This window comes from Phocoena sinus, chromosome 3 (assembly GCF_008692025.1).
Source record: "Phocoena sinus isolate mPhoSin1 chromosome 3, mPhoSin1.pri, whole genome shotgun sequence".
Classification (NCBI taxonomy): Eukaryota; Metazoa; Chordata; class Mammalia; order Artiodactyla; family Phocoenidae; genus Phocoena; species Phocoena sinus.
In genome coordinates, this window is record NC_045765.1 from 116,358,137 (window position 1) to 116,383,088 (window position 24,952).

At 41.2% G+C, this 24,952-nt stretch overlaps 1 protein-coding gene across 1 annotated transcript in view; it reads left to right on the forward strand.

The window, feature by feature from the left end:
- Nucleotides 1-1,617: 1,617 nt before the first annotated feature.
- The window catches only part of ZNF366 (zinc finger protein 366), a 190,415-nt gene continuing 167,080 nt past the window's right edge, over nt 1,618-24,952 (forward strand). Inside the window, exons 1-2 of the mRNA XM_032629153.1 lie at nt 1,618-1,694; nt 10,934-11,124. The gene's annotated coding sequence lies outside the window, so the exon portion shown is untranslated. The remainder of the gene's footprint in view (nt 1,695-10,933; nt 11,125-24,952) is intronic.

Genomic DNA, 24,952 nt, shown 5'->3' on the forward strand with positions numbered 1-24,952 from the left:
AACCTATCGGTTTCCTTCAAGCTCTAAAATGCATGGATTGCATGACCTGACAAATATTAATAATGGCATCTAAAACCATTTCTGCCAGAATTCTCATTCCCTGGAGGTTGGGTTGGGAATGGGCAGAGTATGCAAGGCATAATTGGAACTGCTTAAACAAAAAAGTACCTAGAAACCTCAATATATTTAGAATAATATTTCCTCATTAGGAAATTAATTAAAGTACAGACAATTATATTATCAAGTCTTTAAGAATTCTTTAGAGAAAACAATGCTAAGTATTGGTATCTTAAACTGCAAAGACAGAAACCAGGAATTGCTATGTTTGAACATTTGATCCATCAATTCTAAGGAAACTAAAAGAAACCAAAAGTTAGTTTGTAATGAGTTAATTGAAGATACAAACACTATTCTAGAAATTGGTTATGAATCACTCAAATTAGGGACTCAAATTAGGGACATTAAGAGGAAAGTAAATTATGGTATTCTGGATATTTTGCTTCCTTTTTCACTTGTTTTTATTATTTTATTTGGGTCTGTATATTTTTTTCCAATATTATTGGATTTTTTCTCGATTCTTTGTAACTTTTTAATGAAACTAATCCATCAGGTTATAATTCAATTTGGGAAATAAATAGACAATAAAATATTTTTGACACATTTTAATAACAATGTTTTATTAGGGGATGTGGGAGGGAGTACCAGTAAACAAAGAAATAAATTACATATTGTTGGTCCTAAAATACCTTTCATAGTTTACTGTGAATCTTTTTATATTTAAAAATTTGAATTTTCTTTGTTTTCAAAAGCTAATTGACAATGGAAATTTCTTTTAAACATTTCCATATGCATTTCTGCCCCATAATTAAATCAACTGCTGATGTTACGTTCCACTACATAAATCAAATTTGTTCCTATTTCAAGAACCTTGCAAAATGTCTATAAAGCAATAATTGGAAAGAAAATGCTGGCCAAAACATTGTTAGCAAAATGAAATCTAGTGAATGTCAAATTGATCAGATAATTCCAGAGAGCTGGGAGGCAGTGCTTTGGCCACAAGGACATCAGATTTAAGTGGAACAATTCAGACCTATAATATTTCCAAATGCTTTGCCCATCTTTAACTTTGCACGACTTCTGGATTAAGTAGACAACCAGCATGTTCTATCCTAAGTACAGTTGTCTCTTGGTATCTGTGGGGTACTGGTTCCAGGATCCCCCATGGATAACAACATTCACCGACGCTCAAGTCCCTTATATAAAATGGTGTCAGAGGGTCAGCCCTCCATATCCGCAGATGTGGAACCCATGGATATGGAGGGCTGACTGTGCAGTCCTTCTCTGCAGCTTTGTTGTGCTCAAGGGAAAAAACCTGATAATCATGACCGGAAGGGATAAGTAGAAACTTTTAAGCTCTCAGGTTTTAAAAAGCCACGTTTAGAAGTGTTATATTGACTTTCATTTTCAAAGAAGACATGTTCTAGGACGATCCCTCAGCCTGTAATAGTTACAGAGCTGCTGCTAATGCTGGCCGGCTCCCCCTTTAGTGGGAATTCAGAGAACAGTGAGCTTGTCCTCCGTGGTTTGTTCACACGAATTCTTCTTTTCTAGTAGCTCACCTGTAAGAAAACAACAACAACAACAGAAAACAGAAAATGAAAACCTTTCCAAACCAACTGAGGATTACGCACATGGTAACTACAAGAGGTTAAAAACAATCTCATGGGGGACCTTGAAGATGGCGGAAGAGTAAGACGCGGAGATCGCCTTCCTCCCCACGGATACACCAGAAATACATCCACACGTGGAACAACTCCTATAGAACTCCTACTGAAGGCTGGCAGAAGACCTCAGACCTCCCAAAAGGCAAGAAACTCCCCACGTAACTGGGTAGGGCAAAAGAAAAAAACAGAGACAAAAGAATAAGGACGGCACCTGCACCAGTGGGAGGGAGCTGTGAAGGAGGAAAAGTTTCCACACACTAGGAAGCCCCTCTGCGGGCGGAGACTGCGGGAGGCAGAGGGGGGAGTTTCGGGACCGCGGAGTAGTGCACAGCGACGGGTGCGGAGGGCAAAGCGGGGAGATTCCTGCACAGAAGATCGGTGCCGACCAGCACTCACCAACCCGAGAGGCTTGCTGCTCACCCACCGGGGCGGGCGGGGCTGCGAGCTGAGGCTAGGGTTTTGGTTTTGGACGGAGCTCAGGGAGAGGACTGGGGTTGGCGGCTTGAACATAGCCTGAAGGGGTTAGTGCACCACGACTAGCCGGGAGGGAGTTCGGGGAAAAGCCTGCACCGGCCGAAGAGGCAAGAGACTTTTTCTTCCCTCTTTGTCTCCTGGTGCGCGAGGAGAGGGGTCTAAGAGCGCTGCTTAAAGGAACTCCAGAGACGGGCGCGAGCCGCGGCTAAAAGCGCGAACCCCAGAGACGGGCGCGAGCCGCGGCTGAGGGCGCGAGCCCCCGAGACGGGCGCGAGCCGCGGCTGAAAGCACAAACCCCAGAGACGGGCGCGAGCCGCGGCTGAGGGCGCAAGCCCCCGAGACGGGCGCAAGCCGCGGCTGAAAGCGCAAACCCCAGAGACGGGCGCGAGCCGCGGCTAAAACCGCGGACCCCAGAGACGGGCGGGAGACGCTAAGGCTGCTGCTGCCGCCACCAAGGGGCCTGTGTGCGAGCACAGGTCACTCTCCACACCCCTCTTCCGCGGAGCCTGTGCAGCCCGCCACTGCCAGGTTCCCGGGATCCAGGGACAACTTCCCCGGGACAGCGCACGGCGGGCCTCAGGCTGGTGCAACGTCACGCCGGCCTCTGCCGCAACGTCACGCTGCCTCTGCCGCCGCAGGCCGGCCCCGCACGCAGTGCCCCTCCTTCCCCCATCCCCCAACCCCCGGCCTGAGTGAGCCGGAGGCCCCGAATCAGCGGCTCCTTTAACCCCGTCCTGTCTGAGCGAAAAAACAGACGCCCTCCAGCGACCTACACGCAGAGGCAGGGCCAAATCCAAAGCTGAGCTCCTGTGAGCTGTGAGAACAAAGAAGAGAAAGGGAAATCTCTCCCAGCAGCCACAGAAGCAGCGGATTAAAGCTCCACAATCAACTTGATATACCCTGCATCTGTGGAATACCTGAATAGACAAGGAATGATCCCAAATTGAAGAGGTGGAATTTAGGAGCGAAATCTATGATTTTTTTCCCTTTTCCTCTTTTTGTGAAGGTGTACGTGTATGCTCCTGTGTGACATCTAGTCTGTATACTCTAGCTTCCACCATTTGTCCTAGGGCTCTATCCGTCCATGACTTTTTTTTAAAAATTCTTTTTCTTAATAATTAAGTTTAATTGTAATAACTTTATTATACTTTACCTTCGTTCTTTCTTTCTTTCCTTCCTTCCCTCCCTCCTTTAGACAACGAATCACCCCAAATTGAGGAGGTGGTCTCAGGGAGCAGGATTTATGATTTTTCCCCCTTTACCTCTTTTTGTGAAGGTGTATGTGTATGCTTCTGTGTAAGATTTTCTCTGTATAGCTTTGCTTCCAACATTTGTCCTAAGGTTCTATCCGTCCCTTTTTTTTTTTTTTTTTCTAAATATTTTTTAATTCAATAACTATATTATACTTTATTTTATTTTTACTGTATCATCTTTCTTTCTGTCTTTTTTCCTTCTTTCCCTCCTTCCTTCCTTCCTCCCTCCCTCCCTCCCTCCCTCCTTTCTTTCCTTCTTTGCTTCTTTCTTCCTTCCTTCCTTTCCTCCTTTCCTTCTTTCTTTACTCATACTTCTACTAATTCTCCCTACATTTTCTCCCTTTTATTCTGAGCTGTGTGGATGAAAGGCTCTTGGTGCTCCAGCCAGGAGTCAGGGCTCTGCCTCTGAGGTAGGAGAGCCAACTTCAGGACACTGGTCAACAAGAGACCTCCCAGCTCCACATAATATTAAACGGTGGAAATATCCCAGAGACCTCCATCTTAACACCAGCACCCAGCTTCACTCAACGACCAGCAAGCCACAGTGCTGGACAACCTATGCCAAACAACTAGCAAAACAGGAACACAACCCCACCCTTTAGCAGAGAGGCTGCCTAAAATCATAATAAGGCCACAGACACCCCAAAACACACCACCAGACGTGAACCTGCCCACTAGAGAGACAAGATCCAGCCTCATCCAGCACAACACAGGCACTAGTCCCCTCCACCAGGAAGCCTACACAACCCACTGAAACAACCTTAGCCACTGGAGACAGACATCAAAAACAACGGGAACTACGAACCTGCAGCCTGCAAAAAGGAGACCCCAAACACAGTAAGATAAGCAAAATGAGAAGACAGAAAAACACACAGCAGATGAAGGAGCAGGATAAAAACCCACCAGACCTAACAAATGAAGAGGAAATAGGCAATCTACCTGAAAAAGAATTCAGAATAATGATAGTAAGGATGATCCGAAATCTTGGAAGTAGAATGGACAAAATGCAAGAAACAGTTAACAAGGACCTACAAGAACTAAAGATGAAACAAGCAACGATGAACAATGCAATAAATGAAATTAAAATCACTCTAGATAGGATCAATAGCAGAATAACTGAGGCAGAAGAACGGATAAGTGACCTGGAAGATAAAGTAGTGGAAATAACTACTGCAGAGCAGAATAAAGAAAAAAGAATGAAAAGAACTGAGGACAGTCTCAGAGACCTCTGGGACAACATGAAACGCACCAACATTCGAATTATAGGGGTTCCAGAAGAAGAAGAAAGAAAGAAAGGGACTGAGAAAATATTTGAAGAGATCATAGTTGAAAACTTCCCTAATATGGGAAAGGAAATAGTTAATCAAGTCCAGGAAGCACAGAGGGTCCCATACAGGATAAATACAAGGAGAAACACGCCAAGACACATATTAATCAAACTGTCAAAAATTAAATACAAAGAAAGCATATTAAAAGCAGCAAGGGAAAAACAACAAATAACACACAAGGGAATCCCCATAAGGTTAACAGCTGATCTCTCAGCAGAAACCCTACAAGCCAGAAGGGAGTGGCAGGACATACTGAAAGTGATGAAGGAGAATAGCCTGAAACCAAGACTACTCTACCCAGCAAGGATCTCATTCACATTTGATGGAGAAATTAAAACCTTTACAGACAAGCAAAAGCTGAGAGAGTTCAGCACCACCAAACCAGCTTTACAACAAATGCTAAAGGAACTTCTCTAGACACGAAACACAAGAGAAGGAAATGACCTATAGTAGCGAACCCAAAACAATATATAAAATGGAAATAGGAACATACATATCAATAATTACCTTAAATGTAAATGGACTAAATGCTCCCACCAAAAGACACAGATTGGCTGAATGGATACAAAAACAAGACCCTTATATATGCTGTCTACAAGAGACCCACTTCAGAACTAGAGACACATACAGACTGAAAGTAAGGGGATGGAAAAAGATATTCCATGCAAATGGAAACCAAAAGAAAGCTGGAGTAGCAATTCTCATATCAGACAAAATAGACTTTAAAATAAGGACTATTAAAAGGGACAAAGAAGGACACTACATAATGATCAAGGGATCGATCCAAGAAGAAGATATAACAATTGTAAATATTTATGCACCCAACATAGGAGCACCTCAATACATAAGGCAAATACTAACAACCATAAAAGGGGAGATCAACAGTAACACATTCATAGTAGGGGACTTTAACACCCCACTTTCACCCATGGACAGATCATCCAAAATGAAAATAAATAAGGAAACACAAGCTTTAAATGATACATTAAACAAGATGGACTTAATTGATATTTATAGGACACTCCATCCAAAAACAACAGAATACACATTTTTCTCAAGTGCTCATGGAACATTCTCCAGGATAGATCATATCTTGGGTCACAAATCAAGCCTTGGTAAATTTAAGAAAACTGAAATTGTATCAAGTATCTTTTCCGACCACAACGCCATGAGACTAGATATCAATTACAGGAAAAGATCTGTAAAAAATACAAACACATGGAGGCTAAACAATACACTACTTAATAATGAAGTGATCACTGAAGAAATCAAAGAGGAAATAAAAAAATACCTAGAAACAAATGACAATGGAGACACAACGACCCAAAACCTATGGGATGCAGCAAAAGCAGTTCTAAGGGGGAAGTTTATAGCAATACAAGCCCACCTTAAGAAGCAGGAAACATCTCGAATAAACAACCTAACCTTGCACCTCAAGCAATTAGAGAAAGAAGAACAAAAGAACCCCAAAGCTAGCAGAAGGAAAGAAATCATAAAAATCAGATCAGAAATAAATGAAAAAGAAATGAAGGAAACAATAGCAAAGATCAATAAAACTAAAAGCTGGTTCTTTGAGAAGATAAACAAAATAGATAAACCACTAGCCAGACTCATCAAGAAAAAAAGGGAGAAGACTCAAATCAATAGAATTAGAAATGAAAAAGGAGAAGTAACAACTGACACTGCAGAAATAAAAAAAATCATGAGAGATTACTACAAGCAACTCTATGCCAATAAAATGGACAATCTGGAAGAAATGGACAAATTCTTAGAAATGCACAACCTGCCAAGACTGAATCAGGAAGAAATAGAAAATATGAACAGACCAATCACAAGCACTGAAATTGAAACTGTGATTAAAAACCTTCCAACAAACAAAAGCCCAGGACCAGATGGCTTCACAGGTGAATTCTATCAAACGTTTAGAGAAGAGCTAACACCTATCCTTCTCAAACTCTTCCAAAATATAGCAGAGGGAGGAACACTCCCAAATTCCTTCTACGAAGCCACCATCACCTTGATACCAAAACCAGACAAGGATGTCACAAAGAAAGAAAACTACAGGCCAATATCACTGATGAACATAGATGCAAAAATCCTCAACAAAATACTAGCAAACAGAATCCAACAGCACATTAAAAGGATCATACACCATGATCAAGTGGGGTTTATTCCAGGAATGCAAGGATTCTTCAATATACGCAAATCTATCAATGTGATAAACTATATTAACAAATTGAAGGAGAAAAACCATATGATCATCTCAATAGATGCAGAGAAAGCTTTCGACAAAATTCAACACCCATTTATGATAAAAACCCTCCAGAAAGTAGGCATAGAGGGAACTTTCCTAAACATAATAAAAGCCATATATGACAAGCCCACAGCAAACATCATCCTCAATGGTGAAAAACTGAAAGCATTTCCACTAAGATCAGGAACAAGACAAGGTTGCCCACTCTCACCACTCTTATTCAACATAGTTTTGGAAGTTTTAGCCACAGCAATCAGAGAAGAAAAGGAAATAAAAGGAATCCAAATTGGACAAGAAGAAGTAAAGCTGTCACTGTTTGCAGATGACATGATACTATACATAGAGAATCCTAAAGATGCTACCAGAAAACTACTAGAGCTAATCAATGAATTTGGTAAAGTAGCAGGATACAAAATTAATGCACAGAAATCTCTGGCATTCCTATATACTAATGATGAAAAATCTGAAAGTGAAATCAAGAAAACACTCCCATTTACCATTGCAACAAAAAGAATAAAATATCTAGGAATAAACCTACCTAAGGATACGAAAGACCTGTATGCAGAAAATTATAAGACACTGATGAAAGAAATTAAAGATGATACAAATAGATGGAGAGATATACCATGTTCTTGGATGGGAAGAATCAACATTGTGAAAATGACTCTACTACCCAAAGCAATCTACAGATTCAATGCAATCCCTATCAAACTACCACTGGCATTTTTCACAGAACTAGAACAAAAAATTTCGCAATTTGTATGGAAACACAAAAGACCCCGAATAGCCAAAGCAATCTTGAGAACGAAAAAAGGAGCTGGAGGAATCAGGCTCCCTGACTTCAGACTATATTACAAAGCAACAGTAATCAAGACAGTATGGTACTGGCACAAAAACAGAAAGACAGATCAGTGGAACAGGATAGAAAGCCCAGAGATAAACCCACGCACATATGGACACCTTATCTTTGATAAAGGAGGCAGGAATGTACAGTGGAGAAAGGACAGCCTCTTCAATAAATGGTGCTGGGAAAACTGGACAGGTTCATGTAAAAGTATGAGATTAGATCACTCCCTAACACCATACACAAAAATAAGCTCAAAATGGATTAAAGACCTAAATGTAAGGCCAGAAACTATCAAACTCTTAGAAGAAAACATAGGAAGAACACTCTATGACATAAATCACAGCAAGATCCTTTCTGACCCACCTCCTAGAGTAATGGAAATAAAAACAAAAATAAACAAATGGGACCTAATGAAACTTCAAAGCTTTTGCACAGCAAAGGAAACCATAACCAAGACCAAAAGACAACCCTCAGAATGGGAGAAAACATTTGCAAATGAAGCAACTGACAAAGGATTAATCTCCAAAATTTACAAGCAGCTCATGCAGCTCAATAACAAAAAAACAAACAACCCCATCCAAAAATGGGCAGAAGACCTAAATAGACATTTCTCCAAAGAAGATATACAGAATGCCAACAAACACATGAAAGAATGCTCAACATCATTAATCATTAGAGAAATGCAAATCAAAACTACAATGAGATATCATCTCACACCAGTCAGAATGGCCATCATCAAAAAATCAAGAAACAATAAATGCTGGAGAGGGTGTGGAGAAAAGGGGACACTCTTGCACTGCTGGTGGGAATGTGAATTGGTTCAGCCACTGTGGAGAACAGTATGGAGGTTCCTTAAAAAACTACAAATAGAATTACCATATGACCCAGCAATCCCACTACTTGGCATATACCCTGAGAAAACCAAAATTCAAAGAGAGTCATGTACCAAAATGTTCATTGCAGCTCTATTTACAATAGCCAGGACATGGAAACAACCTAAGCGCCCATCATCGGATGAATGGATAAAGAAGATGTGGCACATATACACAATGGAATATTACTCAGCCTTAAAAAGAAATGAAATTGAGCTATTTGTAATGAGATGGATAGACCTAGAATCTGTCATACAGAGTGAAGTAAGTCAGAAAGAAAAAGACAAATACCGTATGCTAACACATATATATGGAATTTAAGGGAAAAAAATGTCATGAAGAACCTAGGGGTAAGATAGGAATAAAGACGCAGACCTACTGGAGAACGGACTTAAGGATATGGGGAGGGGGAAGGGTGAGTTTTGACAGGGCGAGAGAGAGTCATGGACATATACACACTAACAAACGTAGTAAGGTAGATAGCTGGGGGGAAGCAGCCGCAAGGCACAGGGATATTAGCTCGGTGCTTTGTGACAGCCTGGAAGGGTGGGATGGGGAGAGTGGGAGGGAGGGAGACGCAAGAGGGAAGACATATGGGAACATATGTATATGTATAGCTGATTCACTTTGTTGTAAAGCAGAAACTAACACACCATTGTAAAGCAATTATACCCCAATAAAGATTTTTAAAAAAAAAAAAAAAAAAAAAAAAATAGATTAGTGGTTGTGCAGGGCTGGAATTGAGGGGGATTGGAATGGGGAGTGATTGCTAATAGATAGGGGGTTTCTTTTGTGGGTGATGAAAATGTTCTAAACTTAAATTGTGGTGGTGGTTGCACAGCTCTGTGAATGTACTAAAACCAGGGGTCCCCAACCCCTGGGTCACCAACCGGTACCAGTCCACGGCCTGTTAGGAAGCAGGCCGCACAGTAGGAGGTGAGCGGAGGGCAAGTGAGTGAAGCTTCATCTGCCGCTCCCCATTGCTCCCCATCGCTCACATTACTGCCTGAAACACCCCCCCAACCCTGGAAAAACTGTCTTCCACGAAACCGGTCCCTGGTGCCAAAAAGCTTGGGGACCCCTGCTAAAACCATGGAACTGTGTCCTTTAAATGCATGAATTTTATGTATGTGAATTACATCTCAATAAAGATACTTTAAAATTTAAAAAAAAAAAAAAAAAAAAAAAAAAAAAAAAACAATCTCATTCCTCCAGTCCGTTGGCTGAATTAGCTTATTTTACTGGGCTCCTTGGCTATCATTTCGTGGTTTTTCTGTGCAAAAATACTCTTAGCATCTGCATTTAAAAATCTACAGCATCTCCTATCAGTTACTCTGGATGTAATTTTAATCCATACTGCCTCATAAATTAGAAGCCTGTGATCCCTTCTACCTCCTTTCCCTACAGCCATTGTCCTGTGGCTCCTGAAAGCTGTCTCTCAAATTCATCCCAGTCCTCTGTCTCTGCTGACAAAGTCTTGGTTCAGGCCAAGCAGCATTAACCTGGATTTGTGCACTATTCTACTGAGTCTCTTCCATTTCTTGCTCTCTTTACATGGTCCCTGGTCCCCTGTGGGATCTGTGTTTAAAAGCTCTAGTGAAAAGGCATTCAGGACTGTCACTACTTAGCCTTTAATCTACCCCTCTAGCTTCTCTCAAAGCTCTACCATTTACCTCTTTGTACAGGCTTCAAAACATGGACGTTTTGGGGGGAGTTTGGGCTTTGGGGGCAGGTAAGGGTTCTAATTCTGACTCGGCCTCTTATTCATTGATTAACTGTGGGCCAATTAATAACTCGATATTTCATGCAGTGTTCTGGGCACTGGGGGGTGGGGTAGAGTGGGATGGGGGTCTATTGTGAACTAAATAGACCAAGTCCCTGCTCCTATGGAGTGTATGGTCTAGTGGAATCACTAAGTACTTAGGACAGCATGTTTCTAATAAGCAAATTGTGTCAGAGATCATTAGTTGCCTACCAAAATATCCATTCTCCCCATCTCCCAGATGGGAATTTGTTCTGCTGAAAAGATGGAAGTTCCCATATTCCCTCACTGCTTGAGATGGTCACTGCAATGTAATTGAAAGTCATTGAGTGGGGCTTCTGGGAAATCTATTTAAAACGGGGCTGGCTCTGTTGGAAAACACTTCCATTTGCAACTTTCTTCTTCCTTTTTCTTCCCAGTTAGAATACAGATATGATGGTTGGAGATCCAGCAGCTATCTTGGCTAATGAGGCAGCTTTGAGAATGGGAGCCTTTTGCTAAGGAAGGTAGAACACAAAGATAGAAGACAACCAGGTTACTGATGACTATGGAGGCTCCATATCAGCCTTGGATTGCCTGTCTTGGGACTTCTATGGGTGAGAAAAATTCAGTAAGTCTCTATCTCATTCAAATTTTCTTGAGCTGAGTTTTCTGTTTGTATAGTTGAACCCAAGCCTAAATTATATACAATGTAACTATACACAATCACCACTTACATGCTAGATTTGGAAGTAGTGACTTTAAAGGATAAGTAACAAATTACTTAACTGTACTCTTGATAATCATCTCTTGTTCTAGGATCATTTAAATAATCACAATGATAATGATAATGTCTAATAGTAAGATAATATTTATGTAAATAAATCTTGCCTTGACATAATCTACCTTAAATCAAACCTCAAGTTATCTAAAAATTGAGGACAAACTTACAGTACTGTATCTCATTCCTGCTTCAAATTGGTCTTAGTTTTCTCTATGTAAATTCTGAATTTTCATATTTACTTCAATTTCTGAATATGGTCCAGGAATGCCAAATACTTAACATACATGCCACCACTGCACAATCCTGTGTCCATGCCAGACATTAATAATTGATTATGGCATCTTCTCTGTCTCAGGCTCTTTCTCATATACCTTTTCAGCACAGTGCCAGGCAGCTCCTGCCACTGGATCAGAATTGGCAGCAGACATATATTTATTGCAAGCCACTTTCAATAACTGAAAATGTTGGGCAGAGTTGAATATTATAAGTTGATTTTTTTCTTCGAGTTTTCTTTAAGTATTGTACTCTAAACTTCCAGTTCATTGAGTGGACATTGCTTTTATGTCTTAGGTTTTAAAGAAAGGCAAATGGGGGCATATTTTGCTTACAGTAGTTCTAATATCAATATAGTTTAGTGAGCTTTAGGGAGTAGGTCACATTTATTTGGGCATCTACTGTTTTTAAAGCATTAAATAATAAGGATATAGAGAGAAAGTGGGAAATATAATGGTCTCTTCTCTCCGTGGATTTATAACCTAACAAGAGATACAGGATACATCCAAAATTTAAAAATTATAGATATTAACAGTAACAGCTAATGGTGTGCCACAGATCTACAGGGAAGAGAAATTTAAATTTCTAAATGCTACCTCTATCATAATCATTGAAATAATAATAGCTAACACCTCATGGGGACTTCTATGTGATGGACCCCATATACTATGGCTTTTCTATACATAGAGGAGGCTGCACGGTTCATCCAGATTCCTCCTTCCCCAGGACCTCCCTCTAGATACACAAAGGTGGACTTGCAGTGTCACGTGCCCTGCATGACTGTTGGGGCCTCTCCTCATCCCATGGTTGGTTTACCCAGCTGATTGACTTGATCCAAGCTGAGCCAATGAAATTCTCTCTCCCTGGAATTTACATGGGCAATGAAGAGGCCAGGGACTGTAACCGTTGAAACTGAGCCGCATATCCACATGTTCCAGAAAGAATGGGCACCACTGCTGCTGCTGGGATCCCAGAATGGTACTAGTTCTTACTCTCTCAGAGATTTACCAAGCTCGAAACCATAAGAACTATGGGGAGGTCCGTATATGATATGAGTGTTTTAACCCACTCTTTGTTCCCTTCTTCCTTGAACACCGAGGTACCCCACTATTTCAATACTTTACTTCTTTTTCTCTTTCTTTTTCTCTTTCTTTTTCTTCTTCCCTCCTTCCTTCCTAGCCAGAATCAGATGTAAATCAGAATCATATTTGCAGTGAAAGAACTTTTCCTAATACAGATACGTTATTTTCTTTCATTCTCACTACAACACTAGGAGGAGGAGATAGCGTATCGCCAATGATCAAATAAGGACATTAAGGCTTAGCGAGATTATAGAATTTGACCCAAGATCACCCAGCTATTAGGTGGCAGGGCCAGGATGCAGACCCAGCTAGATCCATGTGATTCTAGAGCCAGGACTTTAGGAAAATGTTTGGTCCTACAAGTGGTGAAGCAGCATTTTCCCATCCTCTGTTCTCTAGAAGATCGACAGATTGCTTTCAGATAGCCATGGTTCTGGACACAGCATTATTAGAGCTCAGGAAAAGCAACTCCCTGAAATGTGGATCTACCTCATCTCTTCTTTTTGGCCTCACTGTCATTGGGGTGCTTGCTTTCAAATACAGCAAAACCCACGTGGAAGATGATAACACATAGTTTTTACTCTATTTGATATAGCAAGTGGTGTATTTGTGCTGTATTTGATAGGGCAGATGAAGATGATAGCAACACCAATAATCTCTTCCATCAATAATTTCTTCCTATGATTTTCTTGAATATCCTCTAGCCATGCCCCCTTCTTTCTTAAAATGTAGCTTAAGACTTACTTCCAGGAAGATTTTCTCAATTGATTTTATCCCATACTTTTAAAATTTTTAACAGAGGTTGGAATGAAAGGGGGAAAAAAAGATACTCACGCTCAAGTCTTGATGCATTGTATCATGGGTATCTTCCATTTTTTGGAATGGGGTGTATCCTCCTTTGCCCCTTCAGGATCTCTTATTCTACCTGCTCTCTAGCCAGTAGGCTGACCTCCTTGGACCACATAAGGGGCTTCATTTGGTCTTGGCCAATGAGAGAGGGAGAGAGTAGATTAGGGAGAGGAAGGAGATGGAGACTGGGGTATTACTCCCTGTCTTCTCCCTATGGGGTCACCTCAGGCTGGCTGTTTCTCTGGACTAAAAGTCACTTCTCTTACATTATGCTTCTCCTCAGCACTTCTCATTTTGGGTTCCAGTAATTGCTCCTTCCCCTCTCTCCTTCAGCTCTAGGAGTGGTAGCAGCTCCACTATTCCTTGCCCAGGGGTTCTGCACTACCCCTTATGGTTTCCTGTGTCCTGTCTGCTCCCATAAATAGTCCTTCCTTGGATCGTCCTCATGTAGCACACTTCTGTTTCCTGCCGGGGTCCTGAGTGATGCTAATTCTAAGCGCTTCTCCTAACTAGTCCTTCTGTGCCCTCTTGTCCTGCATTTTCATTGACATGCAAACTTGTTCTGTGTTCAACATTCTCTGGGAGAGTCCAGTCGTTCAAAACTAACCATTAAAACTATTATTCAACAGGCAGTCACTCTGTAAATATATATTGCATTAGGCTAACCAGAAATCATAAATTCACATTTAGAGAGAAGACAATGTTGGTAGTGAGTCTGATTTACGGAAATCATTCATTATACTCCTTTCCCATCCCTGCCCCTTTAATGGTATCACTGTGTGTATTTTCAGGGGACATCCACATGTCTCTATGTAGAAAAACTGGAGGGACTGTGGATGTCGATGTTTCTTGGACAAGCACTTATTGGGTTTGCTCTGAAAATTCCATTCAGTTGAATTCCTCAGGCTACCTGGAAAAATAGGCATAACCCTGAAATTTGAGGGCAAAATCAGACTTCCATCCCAGAGCTGTCTCCAGATTATGTGTCATAATTTGTACCTAATATTTTTACAATCAAATTAGAATTGACCTGATTGTTAGAAGCTAGCATGGCTTTTTTTTTTCCAGTTTTTTTTTCACACTTGCCAACTTACATTTAAAAATATGGAAACTCAGAAGGTCAGACAACATCATCCAATGGTAACTTGCTGTGCACAATGACTGTCTTTGAATTTAGTTGCGTTGCCCACAGTGGGGATGATTTGGTTGTCCATGAACATTAGATCCTGAGAAATGCTATTGACTATGGGACTTGCTTATGATGATTTGACTGTGATTTAGGATATAGCTAGCTTTATGCAGACCTATTCAGATTTTGTAACTGAATAATTTACTTTCTCTATGTGGGGGTGGGGGTGTGTGTGGAATTCATGGCATAGTAAGCTGATTGAACCATGAACACAAAAGCTCTGAAATTTAGGGTAGAGAATTCATGCAGAAAATACACTATCAGTAAGGTCATCGCTGTTTTGCTCAAAAGGGATGGAAGGTATGCTTGATCAGATTGCAGCAGGTACTGCCTGGCTTGAGAACATGATCCCTCAGGAGGGAGTCAGACAGAGCTTTATTTTTTCCTGGTTGAAGTGCTTGTGCACGCGGTAGAATTTCCTCTTAATTTATTATGCAACATCAGTTCCTCTCTATGCTATTTCTTCTGCCAGATCACCTATTCTTTGTATGACTTCGCCTCAAAAGTCTGTTCCCAATCTCCAAAATCATATGTACATGTAGATCAGTATTCACAAACAGCCATGTTCCATCTTCCTCAGTGTTGGGTTCTACCACTGGAGTCCTAACCAGGACGGTTGCTCTTAACAATTAAAGAAAAAGAAGTGGAGATTTTAGAGCTTCTGCTGGCTCAGGATTAAGAGAAAGGAAGATGTATGACAGGTCAGGCTTCTGTGAAGCAGACTCTCAGATGGAGATTGGGGTGCAGTATATTTACGGGGGAGTAAGGGAAGCAGGATCAGCAGAGGGTTAAGCTGGCCTGTGATGCAGCCACAACAGATGCTGCAGCCAACCCCATGGTGAGGCTCTGGAGCTGGGCTGGCCTTGCAGAGTTATCTGCGGTTGAGGCAAAGGGCCAGGTTTTTATACTGTTGTGTACTGATGAGAAATGCTATTTCCCAGGCAGCCCCAGGGAATTGGGGTGTGGCCTTGCGTTAGGCAGCTGTCTTCAGCTTAGGCAGTCACTGGTATGAGGGCTCAGCTGTGAGCTAGCAATACCCAACAATCAACACTGCGAGCAGCTGCTGGACTGAGTGCTTCCGTTCTGAAGGGTGGTGAGCAGCATGACTGCTGGGCGCTGATCCCGTTTGTTCCTCTTGGTCAAAGTCTCCCCTCTTTGTCTAGTTGCTCTGGTACTTAGCTAGGAATGTGAACAGTAGAGAACTATTGGATGAGAAAATATTCTCTTTCTTTTCAAACTATGCAAGAACTTTCTAAGATGACCAGCCACCTTAAAGTGCAGATGAGCTTCGTTTGTTCAAAATATAACTTGCCTTATCAAATATATTTTCATAAAGAGAATGTTCCCAGGGACACCCCCGTTACATAGGCTGAATGCATGGGGATATGGGCGTGGACTGTGCACATTTCACAGAGGTCTTCTCCAGGGGACTCTAGCTTCCAGTGAGGTCAAATCTTACCCTTCTCCAGAGGTAGCTCAAGGTCTGGCCTTTGGAAAGTCACTGTTTTTGGATTGGTAAACTTGAAAACTCACTTTTGTTTTGGTTTTAACTCTTCTTGAAAAATCTCACTTTTCTACCCTAGGAAGTGAAAGCACAGAGGGTCTTTCCTTCAGAGGCAGCCTGGGGTTATGATGTGAACATGGCTTTGGGGTCAGAAACCTGGTTCCCTAATCTGGCTCTTCTGTCTCTTAGCTCTATGACCCCCAAGCAAATCCCTTATTGTTTCTGGGTCTCAGTTTCCTTAACTTATGAGATGAGTTGTAGTGAAGATTGTGTTAATAAACATGAAAAAGCTTTGTAAATTGTACTGTACGGTTCGAATGTCTCGTTACACTTGTTAGAGCTGGAAGAAAGCTGGGTGATTGTCTTGGCAAGCTCTTCAGTGGCCAGATGATGCACAGAGTCCCAGGGAGGTCAGAGGACTCGCCTAAGTTTGCACATCTGGTTAGTGGCAGAGCTGGAGCCAGCCCCCAGCCCTCTCAGCTCCAAGGCTAAGTACTTTTCCATGACACAAGTCTGCCTCCAGTCTCTCTCCCCACAGTTCCTCTCACTGCAGCATGGGGAGACTGTGTGTGCCGTTCACTCCCACGGAGCTGCCGAGAGGATTTCAGAATGGCATAATGTTTGCCAAAGCTTTGAGTCTGTAATCTGGAAACAAGACACTCTTCAAATCTGAAGAACTCTTATTCAAAAATTGTTACCTTAGTCATTACGCTAAAATCCCCTTGGGCTACAGTAAAGAGGAGACGAGCTCATCTTGTATTGGTAATAGAATTACTGAGCCTGTACGTTTATTTGTGCATGCGTGTGTTTGTGTGTGTGTGTGTGTGTGTGTGTGTAGCTAGTCAGAGAGAGGAAGACAGGGAAAGAAGAGGAGAGAGAAGAGAGTCTCCTTAAAAAACAAATTACTGTACCATATATTTTGTATAATTTCCTATCCCCTTTATTTAATAAGTCCAAATTAAGAGTTCTTGTAATTCTCTTGCATCAGCAGATAGGCTCTCAGCATCCTTGAGTGCTGCAGGGCCTGCAGTTTTTCTGCTTTTCTGTAGGTATTCATTTCCAAAATTTCATTACCATCCCCCATGTGAGTCATTCACTCCCATGCAATCCATTTAAAACATCCAGCACACTCTGGGGGCCAGAAGGACAAAGCTCAGAAAAGGCCAAGCCTATTCATTTGGTATGTTGAGGAGCTGCCAGTGTGAAAGGGGAGAGGAGGCCCAGCAGGGTTCCCCCAAGGTAGCCAGCAGACGATGTGCCAGCATCTGATCCCAACCCACCTCCCCTCTCCAGGAAGGTGCCCTTTTATTTTGCTGTATGCTTCATGCGTGGGAGTCTGGAGGCAATACAATTGGTGAGCGAGAACAGAGATGAGAAAAATTCCTTTAGCAGGATAATAAAAATGTAAGCTGAATATTGTTAAGAAATATTTGCACATGCCATGTACGGGCAATCGCCTCTATTCAGGAATCAGAAGACTGGGATTCTAGCGCTGGCCTTGCCATCAGCTGGTCGTGTGGTCTGAGGCAAATTTTTGTTTGTTTCTTGTGTGTTTTTTTGTGTGTTTTTTGGCCATGAGGTATGATGGGATCTTAGTTCTCCGATCAGGGATCGAACCCGTGACACCTGCAGTGGAAGCGCGGAGTCTTAACCACTCGACCACCAGGGAAGTCCTTGGGGCAAGTTTTTTAACCTCCCACGAACTTCAGCGTCTTCAGTTATCAAGTGAGGATAATGAAACTTGCTTTAGTTATTGCACGATGAATGTAAAAGTGCTTGGTGACGTGAACAGCTTTATACAAATGTAAATTTATTTTATGTATTAGCTATGAATTATTTACCTGATTTCAATATGCTTCTCCTATATGATAGGCAAGCATGTAGCTTCTAAGGGGATCATGGTGACTGGCTCCCTTTGCCTTTGAAAGTACACAGCAGCACAGCAATGCTGTCCAGCTTTTCCTTATTAAGAAGGAAGTCATCAAGGGGTAAATCTGACAAAGGAGCCTCATGGAAGCTTTAGAGCTATTGCCTTGGGCTGCACTAACATTGGAGTTTGGCATCTGGGGCTGTCATGCTAAGCAGGCCAGGAGATTCCTCACAACAAGGTGTCAGTAGAAGGTGCCACACCGTAGCTCTTTGGCATCAATCATTTCCAGCTACGCTTAAAAAGCTAATCAATTTTTCATCATCCCCTAGGAGTGCCAGCTTGAAAAACACAGTGTGAAAAATGCCCAAAGGATGCCCATTCTCTGCCTTCTGCCATAGAGGGGTCCATACAGACAGTCCTGCTGGCAGGGGTAACTCCCACAAATGAGCTACTGCCTCAGGAGCAGGTGGTGAAGAAGGAGGGGGGCGTGGCTCCCATATCTTTATTAACAATTTTTTGTGTGTGGCATTTAAAGCTGAAGAAGGATTTAGATACTAGCTCTTGGCTGAGCCTAAAACTCAGAAATCCATTCACTAGGTTGCTGCTCTCAGAAACACTGTTACATGAGCACCATGGTGCTCTCTGCCCTCAGAATGGACGTTAACTGTTTCAGAAGTGGTTCTGTTCTTGTACCTGACTATTTTCTCTGTCCTCAGTGGGGAAGAGTCATGCTTCTCTATACATAAAAATTTCAGCATATGGGTTCAAGAACTTTCAGGGACTGAATACATCAGTATACCAGAGTTGGGTTGGGTGTATTGATGTCTGGTGGCTAAGAGATTCTTTCCTTAAGCTCTTAAGCATCCAGCAGAATTACTTCAATTTTTATGTTGGAGGAAGAAAATGGAATTTGTGGTCCACAAGAGGCACAGCTAGCCTAGACTTGGAGAAAAGGGGGAATTCCATGACCTTGGCATGGAGTTAGGCCCAAGAAGTGAAATGCAAATCTTTTCTGATTCACATCATTTTGTAGTATGGGTTCTCTCAGATACTGGAAGCCTGGATTCCTTCAAATCTGTCTATTTAGTTCTATAGGAAGAAAATTCCAGAGGTTGTAGAGAAAGTAAAAATTAGAGACGGAGACAAAGTGAATTGCAGGTTTAAGGTAATTGGAGTAAGGGCTTGATGATCCAAGTTAAAATCCTGACTCAGCTCAGAGACCCTAGGAAAAATCACCATTACTTACCTGAGCCTTAGGTTTACCTGGAAAAAAAAATGGAGGCAATTGTAGCTGCCTTCTCCACTAGCATCCCACCTATGTCACAGTTGTTATGATGGGCAAGAAAGTTTTTTGCAAACTATAAAGCACGATGCTTCCAGTATGAGACACATCTTGCTCATGTATGTGCGCATGAATGTATGTAAGTGAATATGAACCAAGCATTTCGTTCACAAGTGGGTTTGAGGTTTTCATTTAAACTTTCTTTTTGTTTGCTAATGGGGTAAATTAGGTGCAAGTATGTCAGCGAAGAGACATCATCCGCGATGTTTATGACAGGGTGGACGCATCAGCCAATCTGTACTCCCCTGTAAACTGGAAATCTACAAGTGCAGGAATTATGCCTCAGTTCAACTTTGTCCTGGGGTGGGTGTCACATTAGTCTTCAGAGAGAGACAGGTGGCCCTGTAACAAGGCCCCAAGTGTCAAAGTTCTGCTGTAAGAGAAGAGTGTCAAAACCACAGAGAGGACTCAACATTCCTTTTCTATTCCTAGAAAGTCCCATGATGGTTTAAAATATTTTCCTTCGCATCTCCCTGGTCTGACAAAGGCTTTATCTGACCTTAAAAAATATTTTCAAGAACTATTTTAAGGTTCTGTTTTGATTTGGTTTTGGATGAGATTCTTAGGGAGAAAGAAATCTTTAGTTTTTTCCTTTTAAAACAGGCATTTTTACATGAAAATCCCCTTGAATTAAAGCGACAGTCTCTACATAGGGAGAGATCACTGCTCTGCAATGGTCATTATGGAACTAGTCACAGACTTTATATGCAAAACAAAAATTGTTTTCCCTTCCACTACAAGGAAACTATCGAATTCCAACTCCACAGTATTAGGCCAAGTTCACTCAGTATGGCTTTCAAGCACAACAGACAAAGCGTTGAATAAGCTTCCCACTGGCATTGCCCTAAAATTGCATCGCTAACCTTGGAAGCTAAAGCCGTTGAAATTAAACAACAGACCAAATGTAAAGACAACCTATTGTGTTTCCATGTAAAAAGGACCCTCAGGTTTTCTTATGAAGTTCAAGACCAGTGGAGGCTTAGAAATGTTTCCCAAGAACAACATTTTTTTTAAATCTTTTTTTTTAATTGACGTATAGTTGATTTACAATGTTGGCTTAGTTTCTGGTGTACAGCAAAGTGATTCAATAATATATATATCATATATTTATTCATACTCTTTTCCATTATTGGTTCATTACAGGATATTGAATATAGTTCCCTGTGCTATACAGTAGGACCTTGCTGTTACCAAGAACGATATTTTTAAGCGAAAGAGAGAGACTTAGTAGACGAATTTTGTGGCAGCTACTATTAATAGTATAAATGTACACTTTATAATGGTACCTTTTATCCAGAGAACTCAATGAACCAAAGTATCAAATACTCACCAGTTTCTCAGTCCTTACATCTTTAAATTCATTTTATCCATAGACTTTATGTAATTTTCTGTCAGCTTTTGGATCTGGATGGAGGTGGTGGTGGTAAGGGGGACACTGTGTCACCATTGGATCTCTTTATCAGTTGAGATGGAATTCAGATTCCAAGGATCCTTCTTCCTGCAAGTCATATTGAGTTTTTTAGTGGACCGGAGACTAGAGGTCTTATTGGCAACAACCTCTACTTCTGTTGATCTAAACTCCTGATGGTTTTTTTCAAAAGTGTATTTCTGTATGGTAATAAGTTACTTGAACCAGTAGAGCCTTCCATTGCTCTTCTCTTCCACTTTTGCTTTCATGGTAACCAAAGCTGTTGACCCTCATCAACGTGAGTGAAATAAGAGAGTGAAGGACTGGGAGGTGGTTGGTTTCTCCATGTACTGAATAGTTCTACTGGGCTTTGATTCGTGACTGGAAAATCACTGACTTCTGGCTAACCTGAATTTCTGCATCTTCATTTTAACCTAATATTGCTGCCTTGATCCAACCTGTAGATGTCTATAGTAAATAAAATCATCGGTAATGACAATAAAGCAAGAGATATACACTTTGAAAATGTAACCTTGTGGCTGTTATAAAGTACTGTGAATAGTCTGCCAGCACACTTCATAATATCTTACAATTTTAGTAGAAGAAAAAAATGTTAGCCTCTATTTTGCTGACTAAGGGCTTGCCCCTACCATCTTATAATTGAGAATGTTCAAGATGGTCTTATTTCAGCATTAGTGTACATTGAGTATCACATTCCAAGAATTAAATCAGATGAAGAGCTAAGACCTTGTTCCAAAATTATGAAGAGACCAGAGGAAGAATGGGACCTGATAAGCCATCTGCACTCATGCTCCCAACAAATCTGCACCAGTTTCCTGTAAAGTCATGGTCAGTGGCAACCACCTTGATGGGAGGTTCTCTTGACCTTGGGGCACCTCTGAGCATTTGCCTTGGGGCGAATGAAAACTGAAGCACCGTCTATACTTTTCAATATGCTCAACTTCCTCGTTAAGTCCATGGATGATCACTGTGCGGCATGAATTCTGTAACTAGCCTGTGGCCAACTTTGAGAGTGGTCGCTGGTTCTGGTCCAGTGATAACCACTCCAGCTGCAGTTATAAGTCATAGGGAAGTTGTGAAAGAGCCTCTAGCAGAGGCTAGCAAACTTGAAGCTGTTTGTTTAGAGACCACAGAGAAACTGATACCAATAGCTGAACCGTGTCCTATCCAGAGGGCGGCGGCTTCAGACATTCCTCTCAATTTCAGTCTCAAGCCGCATCTTCTCCTCATTGTTTCCTTTCAGTGTGCCAGTCTGTGTTCCTTCCCCATGACAGTACTGTCTTGGTTTTTAAAGAACACAACATTCTGCTGCTGTGAATAAAGTCATTAAGGTTGTTTTGAATTCCAAAGCATTTGATTGAGGTGGCTATCGGTATAAGCAGCATCCTTTTCTCCAAGGAATAAATTCCCAGTCCCTCCTTTGGAAACTGACTCATAGCAGGGCAATGGCACAGAAGTGTGAGAACTGGAGGTGAAAAGTTGTGTCTCCAGTTAAAATTGGAGATGATACTTAGAAATTATTATTTGAAACCCTGAAAAAAAAAAAAGCGTTACCTACTGACTCACTGATCCTATTTCCTTAGGACTTTCAATTCAGAGTGATATAATTTACCTACAGTTATCAAAACATTTTTTGTGTTTTACTTTATCAATAGCAATCAACACTATAGAAATTCAAGACAACGTAATTTCATATAATTTTAGAAATGATGTAATTAAAATGAATCCTAAAATCAAAGAAAAAAATCCAAGGAAAATAACAAAGAGAAATAGATTGGAGGCATAAGGAACCAGGAAACATTTTTTAAAGAAAAACACCTAAACTGTTTTGATTTGATTTTTACTCTTCTGTGAAGGTAACAAGATTGTCTGAAACTTGGGAAACCATTGGTAGAAAACTGAAATGAAACAACACAACACAAAACAGAATTGGGATCAAATCTTCACCAAATCTGTTACCCTCTCTAAGAGCCAAGTGTAACTTTGAAACCTGATGCCAATGCACAAGTGGTCCAAGTTACTACTGCCTTTGCTCTTTTTAATATGTTGGCTGATTATGGAGCTAATAATAAATATAATTGAAAATCACTGTTGGATCATTTGAAGTTTGCTGCCAAATAACGTTTTGTAGAAGAATATATATATATATAAAAAAACAAACCTTGAGGGAAACTTCAAGCAATACTTTAAATACTTCAGAATCAACATTCCTAGTGTTAGATTTACCTCAAGAAGTTCATAGTGATTGTAAAATATAATATTAACTCAAGAAAGCACTCACTCAGGCTTCCCTGGTGGCGCAGTGGTTAGAGTCCACCTGCTGATGCAGGGGACACGGATTCGTGCCCTGGTCCGGGAAGATCCCGCATGCCGTGGAGCGGCTAGGCCCGTGAGCCATGGCTGCTGAGCCTGCGCGTCCGCGTCCGGAGCCTGTGCTCTGCAACGGGAGAGGCCACAACAGTGAGAGGCCCGCGTACCGCAAAAAAAAAAAGAGAAAAAAAAAAGAAAGCACTCACTCTAATTTCCCATCTCTAATAAATGTCACCAGGGCAGTCATTGTCCTAATTACTTTATTTCTGCCTGGCTTTGACTGAAGTTAATTTTTTATTCTGAAACAAATATGTGACCAGGACAAAGTACTCATATTAATCAGCTATTGTTAGTCAATTTCATCCATGGCTTTGGAAATGATGCCATTAAGACAATGTGGTTCTTTAGCAGAAACAATGTCATTCTGCCCAGACTTTCATTTTAGGACAGGGTTTCTGCAGTGAATTAAGAGTCTCTAGAAATGGTGCAGAGCTACAATAACAGCTTTCTGGTTTTGATTATAAGGCAGAATGATTTCTGGTTTTCTGTAATATTTGCATGTGAATGGGATTCCATTTTTTTCTCATTTAGATGCAGTGATCAGGTGAGAGAAATCTGAGCCCATTCCATCAAAGCTCCATATTGTGACCAGAATACAAATCACTCAATTCTGGTTCCTTAAGAAATATAGCTTATTTTAAAACAGAGAGAGTATTCAGGGCAATGCACAAATGAGAATTAGAGATGGTGCTCAAGAAACCATGCACATTTGAGCTGAAGTCACGATGTATTGCTCTGGGTTTCATGGTAGCTCAGAGCATATCTCTACCAAAATGCTTTCATAACACTCTTCTAGGGCACTGAATTTTGAAAATCAAGTGTATACAAATAAATACAGCTTAAACAGAGGCGGGGTGGTGGGATGTTATCCCAACCATCACCATATTCATGACTCTAAGGAGATGGCTAACTGAGGTAAGAGGCATCAAAGCCCATTGATTTCGGCAGAGGTGTGAACAGTGAGAAAAACGGAGTGGTGAGTTCTAGTCTCCATTCAAACCTGGGAAAATTACTGAAGTGCCTTTCCTTTACTTAATTTTCATCCCCTGAAAATGGGATGGTGATGTGTATACCTAACCACAAGGCTGATCAAAATCTCTGGAAAGGGCTTTTTCAGAGACATGGTCCTCCATGCCCAATGATCAAAAAAAAAAAAAAAAAAAAAAAAAAAATGGCTCAAGGCTGAACTAGACTTTCTTCAAAGTAAAGTGAAGCCTCTTATTTCATTATTATTGTTTATATTTTCAGTCAATTAGTGCCTCTTCCAAACCCCTGGCATTTCCTGTGTAGAAAGACTTTTTAATGCCAGTTTGGCTTCACAATGAACAACGTTTATTTTTCTCCCATGTGACTGTCCTAAAAATATTTGAAACAGCTGTCATGATGCCCTTAAGTATATTCTCTCCAGGCTAAACAAGTCCAGTTCTTCATAGGCCAGGGTTTTAAGTTCTCTTGTTGTCTTAGGCTCTCCTAGCTGGATGAGTTTAAGTTTGCAAAGGTCTTTTCCAATGGTGAGATCTTGGGAGCAGAATACGGGGCTCAATTGTGATCTGTCCATGTGGAATCTGGCAAGAATTGTTGCTTCACATATTCAGCCTACCATGGCTCTTTAAAGACAGCTGAAGTTGAATCAGTTATTTTTGGAGGCCACATCATATCATTGGCTCATGTTGCACTTGGAGTCAATTAAAACCACAAGTCTTTTTCACACATGCTCCTGCTAAGCCACTGTGTGTGTGTATAGCTATATATAGTTATTAACTGTTG